This window comes from Triticum dicoccoides, chromosome 2B (genome assembly GCF_002162155.2).
Source record: "Triticum dicoccoides isolate Atlit2015 ecotype Zavitan chromosome 2B, WEW_v2.0, whole genome shotgun sequence".
Taxonomy (NCBI): Eukaryota; Viridiplantae; Streptophyta; class Magnoliopsida; order Poales; family Poaceae; genus Triticum; species Triticum dicoccoides.
In genome coordinates this window covers 812495023-812501332 of record NC_041383.1, presented here as the reverse complement: position 1 = coordinate 812501332, position 6310 = coordinate 812495023, and the positions used below count along the sequence as shown (strand labels likewise).

Below are 6310 nucleotides of genomic sequence, written 5' to 3'. Positions count from 1 at the left end.
GTTTCTGTACTGCAATGTTTTATTTCTTTGAGGGAAAATGTCTCACAACTTGTGATGTACCCAGGCTCGCACCAAGATCTTGAGCATCTGGGACCAGGCATACATTGTCAAGGTCAGCGAGGTCGAGCTCAAGGACACAACGGCAGCAGCAGCAGCAAGGTTCGCCCCGCCTCTCGATTTCATCTTCTTCCACTCTATTGCCTGCTGATGCTCGTGGACTCCTTCTTCTACAACTTATCATCATCTCCTATTGATGTGTGCTCGTATTGTGTCAAGGAAAGGAATTCAAGACATGGGAGCTGCTTCTAGTATAGGACGTGCTGGACCTGCTGCTGCTGCCGGTTGTGTTACCCGACCAAGTCCCCAAGCTGCATCCTGGTTTGTTTAGCTGGTTCATTTAGGTTGTCTCCCCCATCTTAGCGTGCGTTTATTTGTTATGTTGTAAACTATGCCAGATCTATGTTTTGCACGCCTGCAATGTTATGACAGTATACTGATTGCAGGCTTTAGTACCATGCACTGGCAAAAGTCCCGTATTTTAGTGATCTATTAACTTGTAGCTGTACCTTTTGAATTCTACCCACACTTGTACTGTACTATTGTGGGATCTGCTTATGATTTTTTCTATATAATAATAACATTGCTGGAGATAGGCATGTATTCTCTTTTTACAAGTAAGATTTAAGACATGTTTATACTCTTCATGATCATCTGCCATGTAGTAATTGTTATTTTGTGACTTCTAAAAGCATTGTACTAGTTAAATTTGTGTTATCATTCTGAAGAACTTGTCCTTTTTATTGAATGGTCTCTTCATAATATATTTGCTCCAGTTTTCTGATTCTTCTTTGCTGATTCATGTAACAGGGCGTCCTGACTATGAGCAAGAGCAAGAGCAGGTGCATGTGCCTGTTTGTAATTCTAAAGAAGGAGCTCCATCTTGATGAATATAGTGCTTGTAGAGCTTGTAAATTAGTTACTCCACTTGTAGAGTTATTTGTAGAGCAGGAGCTCCATACAGAAACTGGCTCTATACTGAATCTGGCTGTTGTTATTTGAAGTATTATATGTGTTTTTTGTCAGTGCCAATTTAAATATTGGTTATTTATTTACTATCAAAATGAAATGTGGAAAATGACCCTGACAAGTCGGACCCACTTGCTAGAACCTGACAACTTGGACCCACTTATGAGAACATGATAACTGGGATCCATCTGACTAGTGGACCCATGATACATATAAAAAACATGAGAGGCCCAGCAAAGAAATGGCCCAGAAAAATACATGATCAAAAAGAAAATCTGCTGTTAAAAGGGCCACGCAAAGAAATTAATAAGGCTGAATTGTTGGGCCAGACCCATGTAGCTAATAAAAGCATAGGAAAAAAATACAGTAAAAAGGCCGAATTGTTGGGCAAGGCCCATGTAGAAAACCGAATTGGACCGGGCTGAATCTTGTGCCACATCAGCTTGCCACGCTGGATGCCGACGTGGCCTGGGGAGGTTGCTAGTGACCAAAACGCCACAGTAGGAATATTTTGGTCGTAAACGTCTTTGACCATTCCAGAAGAAAGGTCGCTATATTCAGTTTACGACCGCCAGCTTTTGACCTTCTGTTTTTGGTCACAAAAAGGTCGTAAATGGAAATTTGTGACCTTTCAGTGACCAATAGTGGTGGTCACAAGTTAACATATTTCTTGTAGTGTAACTCATTAGTTACAATGCTTGCAAGGCTTAGGTGATGAGTATTACCGAGAGGGCCCAGAGATACCTCTCCGACAATCGGAGTGACAAAACCTAATCTTGAATTATGCCAACCCAACATGTACCTTCGGAAACACCTGTAGAGCACCTTTATAATCACCCAGTTACGTTGTGACATTTGGTAGCACACAAAGTGTTCTTCCGGTAAACGGGAGTTGCACAATCTCATAGTTGCAGGAACTTTGTATAAGTCATGAAGAAAGCAATAGCAATATACTAAACGATCAAGTGCTAGGCTAACGGAATGGGTCATGTCAATCACATCATTCTTCTAATGATGTGATCCCATTAATCAAATGACAACACATGTCTATGGTTAGGAAACATAACCATCTTCGATTAATGAGCTTGTCAAGTAGAGGCATACTAGTGACTATGTGTTTGTCTATGTATTCACACATGTATCATGTTTCCGGTTAATACAATTCTAGCATGAATAATAAACATTTATCATGATATGAGGAAATAAATAATAACTTTATTATTGCCTCTAGGGCATATTTCCTTCAAGTGAAAGTATGTACCCTAGGCCTCATTTTCAAGCATTGCAGTATCGTTTTTGTGCCCGTTTACTATTTGCTACCTTGCTATTTTTATTTATTCAGATTATAAAAATATATTTCTACCATCCATATTACACTTTTATCACCATCTCTTCGCCGAACTAGTGCACCTATACAATTTGCCATTGTATTGGATGTGTTGGGGACACAAGCGATTTTTTGTATTTGGTTGCAGGGTCGTTTGAGAGAGATCATCTTCATCCTACACCTCTGATGGATTGATAAACCTTAGGTCATCCACTTGAGGGAAAATTGCTACTGTCCTACAAAACTCTGCGCTTGAAGGCCCAACACGTGTCTACGAGAATAAAGTTGCGTAGTAGACATCAGGCGATGCCCTTGGCCGGCGCGCCGCTTCATTGGCGGAGGCAGTGAGAGGTCGCGTCCGTCCTGAGCCATCTTCAATGTTCAGCGATGCGCTCTACAGCGGCATGAATGCGGCCAACCGAACGAGAGCGCGCGCAGGAGAGGGCAGGAGTTTTTGGTGTGCTAGGATGCTCAGAAGCGGGCTTGTGATCGATCCGGACTCCTGCAAACCTCCCCCATTTTTGTCTCCGGTTTACGGGAGAAATCACGGTCGGACCACCCCGCAGACAGATAAAGGTTGGCGTTGGATGACTTCCGCGATCCGGACAACGTGGTCCGGACGGTTGCGGGAGGTTTGCGGGTCGGTGCTGGAGGTTTCCATGCATGGTTGCATATGGTGGTGGGTCCTTTTGCATGCATGATTGCATATTAAAGCGGGTCTTATCTCATTCATAATTATATGGTGATGTGGCATGTTTGCATGTTGAGATAAAAAAGATAGTGAGGATGAACTTTTTCGGTATATAGGATTATTGATGAGGAGAACCCTATTGCCAAACTTCTTAGGTAGATAGTGGGCCCGCTTGGCAAGCTACACTTGGCTATTAAAGCAACTTTGCGGTACCGTTTTGAAAATTTTGAAACTGTGATACTCCCTCCGTCCCAAATATCAGTCTTTTAGAGATTTCAACAAGTGACTACATACGGAGCAAAATGAGTGAATCTACATTTTAAGATATGTGTACATACATCCGTATGTTGTAGTCCATTTGAAATGTCTAAAAAGACTTACATTTAGGAACGGAGGGAGTAGTTTTTCGGAATCTTCACCTTAATTGTGGTAGTTTTATACTTTTCACTCTTTCTTGGAACTATTCCTATTTATAATTGGACCCTTTTCTCATGTTGGCTCCTCGCATGGTCCTCTTGCTATCTCACCTTCTTGCAAACGACCTTTGCAACGACACTATGCATGAACTATCACTGTATTGAACTTCACTTGTTGTTAATTTTTCTTTTGGGATGTTCAGAACATCGGATAATAATAATATAATACCACATCGCTAATGGAGAGACTCCTGCACCAGCATATAAACCCAGCGCCAGTCTGTGTCATGGAACCAGATCCTCTAACATTAAGAAGGAAAGTTAGAGAAGCTACAATCATCTAACTTTCCTTCTTGCAGTCCATATGATTAAGGCTAATATAATTTAAATTAATATGCAAATTACAGATTTAATGTTTACATTCATAATCATTACATACAAACAATTTGATGGTGAAATAAAATCAATTATAAATTATTTATATCTACAGTAAATATCAATAGTAAATTATCCGCTAAACGTCTCTAACTTTTCTTCTTCATTTTACACTATGATTACACTGTAACACCGTGACTTTGCTTCTTTAAGTTAGAGGATCCGCCTCCCTGTATCATCGGCCGAGCGTGGCGGCGCGCGCTTGTGTCTCCAGCCTTGCTTGGAGGGCCAAAGAGTTGGTGCGTGGGTTGGTGGGCTCGAGCCCGTGTCAGTTATTGGATACCCTGCCGGAAAGTGCAGGATGACGAGGCGGCCTCTATGGCGCTCGAACGGATCGTGGCCGTTCATGGCCGATCGCGTGTTCCCTCTCTAAAGGAGAGAAGTCTTCCCAGGCCGTAGCCTAGCCGGTTTCTGATCTTGGGTTTCCACGGGCGGCGGGGCGCTCAGTTGTTGGCCACGGGCGGCGGGGCGCTCAGGTTCGCTCACCTAAACCCCGTACCAACTCTTTTGCTTTTTAATCTTTTTTCTACCTCATGTGTTCGTTCTCCATTAAAAAGCATATATAATGTTTTCCTTTTTTGTCTGCTCCTAAATCTGTATAGTTTTGCGATAAATTACGTTTATAAATGCACTGTGCCCATATACCACTTTCCTTTCTTCGGTCATTACGATGAAAAGTGGGAAATGTGCTGATTTTTGTTTGTGTGCATATTTCTTTTGGCATAGTCTGCATCTTGTTATAAAGATAAACATATGACTTTCATCAAAATAAAGATTGCCCCGTCAAGTAAAGTTGCATCATGTTGAACTTCGATGAGTAAAATGCATTGTTGGTCATTAAATTTATCGTATAAGTTCACTTTGGCCATTGTACTTAATAATATGATCAATACGGTCACTATATACGTGATGAGGTGTTAATATGGTCAATGCCAGATCGTATAGCTCCTTATCCATACAGTTTGACGAGTCAAACAACCCACTTGCGCCACATCAGATCAGTTTTCTCTCTCTATCATGCGGGTCCTACCTGTCATTAGTGGGAGAAAGAAGTGGAACAAAAATAAAATTATGCCAAAGTGCGGGATTCGAACCAAAGGCTTCACGATTTATGGGCGAGCAAGCTAACCAGCTACACCAACCTCAAGTTGTGATTACCTAGTGGCAGATGTTTCTTTATACCTTCCGTAGTGGCACACGCATGCAGCGCGCAGCTTCAGTAGCGGCACACCGCACACGCATTAGCATGGACTCAAAGTCGCACGGCCGCCTCTATATCTACAGGTTGGATCTTTTATATCTACGTTTCTTTTCATTGACGGCGGTTGAAATTACGCAATTGAATAAATGTTGAGATAACTTTTATTACTCAGTGTGTGATCCACGGAAAGAAAAAAGAGTTGTTTTGGTGAACATCAAAGAAAAAACTTGCTCTTCTTCCATAAAAAATTCTTCTAAAAATGCCGAACCCAATCGTTGCATAAAAGTTCGTATCGTGCTTTTATGTTTACGAGCTAAAGTTCTAGCACATGAAAGTCGAAGTATATATTTTAGTCGATACAAAGTCCGTTTTTTCGAAGATCTACTATGATAATGAAAAAGATTTCTACATATCCGACCAAAGAACAATTACCGACTTTAAAAGAAAACAACCAAATATTGTCCTTCCAATTAATTGCCACTTTGAAAAGAAGACACTCAATTTGATGGGGATGGGAGGTTAAAGAGGCGCCCAGGGATGTGTTTTTTGCACTCTTTCTGGCACTCCTCCATTGATGGATAGCAATCATCCACCACTAGACACCAGTAGCAACAATTCCCCGGTGTGCAGTCCCTATGATGGACGCACAATCCGCCTGGTATATTGATTTTCTCGTTATCCATGCCCTCGGTGGTTCGACCTGTGGAGTGACAAAATAAAAAAAAACTGACAACTGTATATTATTACACAACCTAAATACATGAATGAAAGAAAACATATGAGAAAAATCAGGAAGCAAATAACTTTGTTGTGTATGTGCTAGTGTGACTTACACTGCGCATGAAAAGCAAAGCACGCGAGCAACAGTTGGGAGAGCAGCAGGGCTATTGCACGCGTTTGATTTGTGGGCTTCTCCATCGAGATCGATAATGCCGTGAATGCTAGGTTCATATGTGTGCTAGTCAACACTAGTACCAAATTTGATACCCTCGTTTTATATAGATACTAGTAAATGTGTACGATTCAATGCACACCTTGATATTGGATAGAGTATTAACTGTACACATCTATTAGGTACTACTCCCTCCGTTCCTAAATATTTGTCTTTTTAGAGATTTTAAATGAATACCGCATAAGGATGTATATAGACATAATTTAGAGTGTAGATTCACTCATTTCGCTTCGTATATAGTCACTCATTAAAATCTCTAGAA

At 41.2% G+C, this 6310-nt stretch overlaps 1 long non-coding RNA gene across 1 annotated transcript; it reads right to left on the bottom strand.

Annotated features, from left to right (window-relative positions):
• Positions 1-5508: 5508 nt before the first annotated feature.
• Positions 5509-6050, bottom strand: LOC119368954. The gene is made up of 2 exons (XR_005176791.1): positions 5930-6050; positions 5509-5796 (listed from the first exon to the last, which is right to left on the bottom strand). It is a non-coding gene; the product is annotated as an uncharacterized LOC119368954 (long non-coding RNA).
• Between the last annotated feature and the right edge of the window lie 260 nt (positions 6051-6310).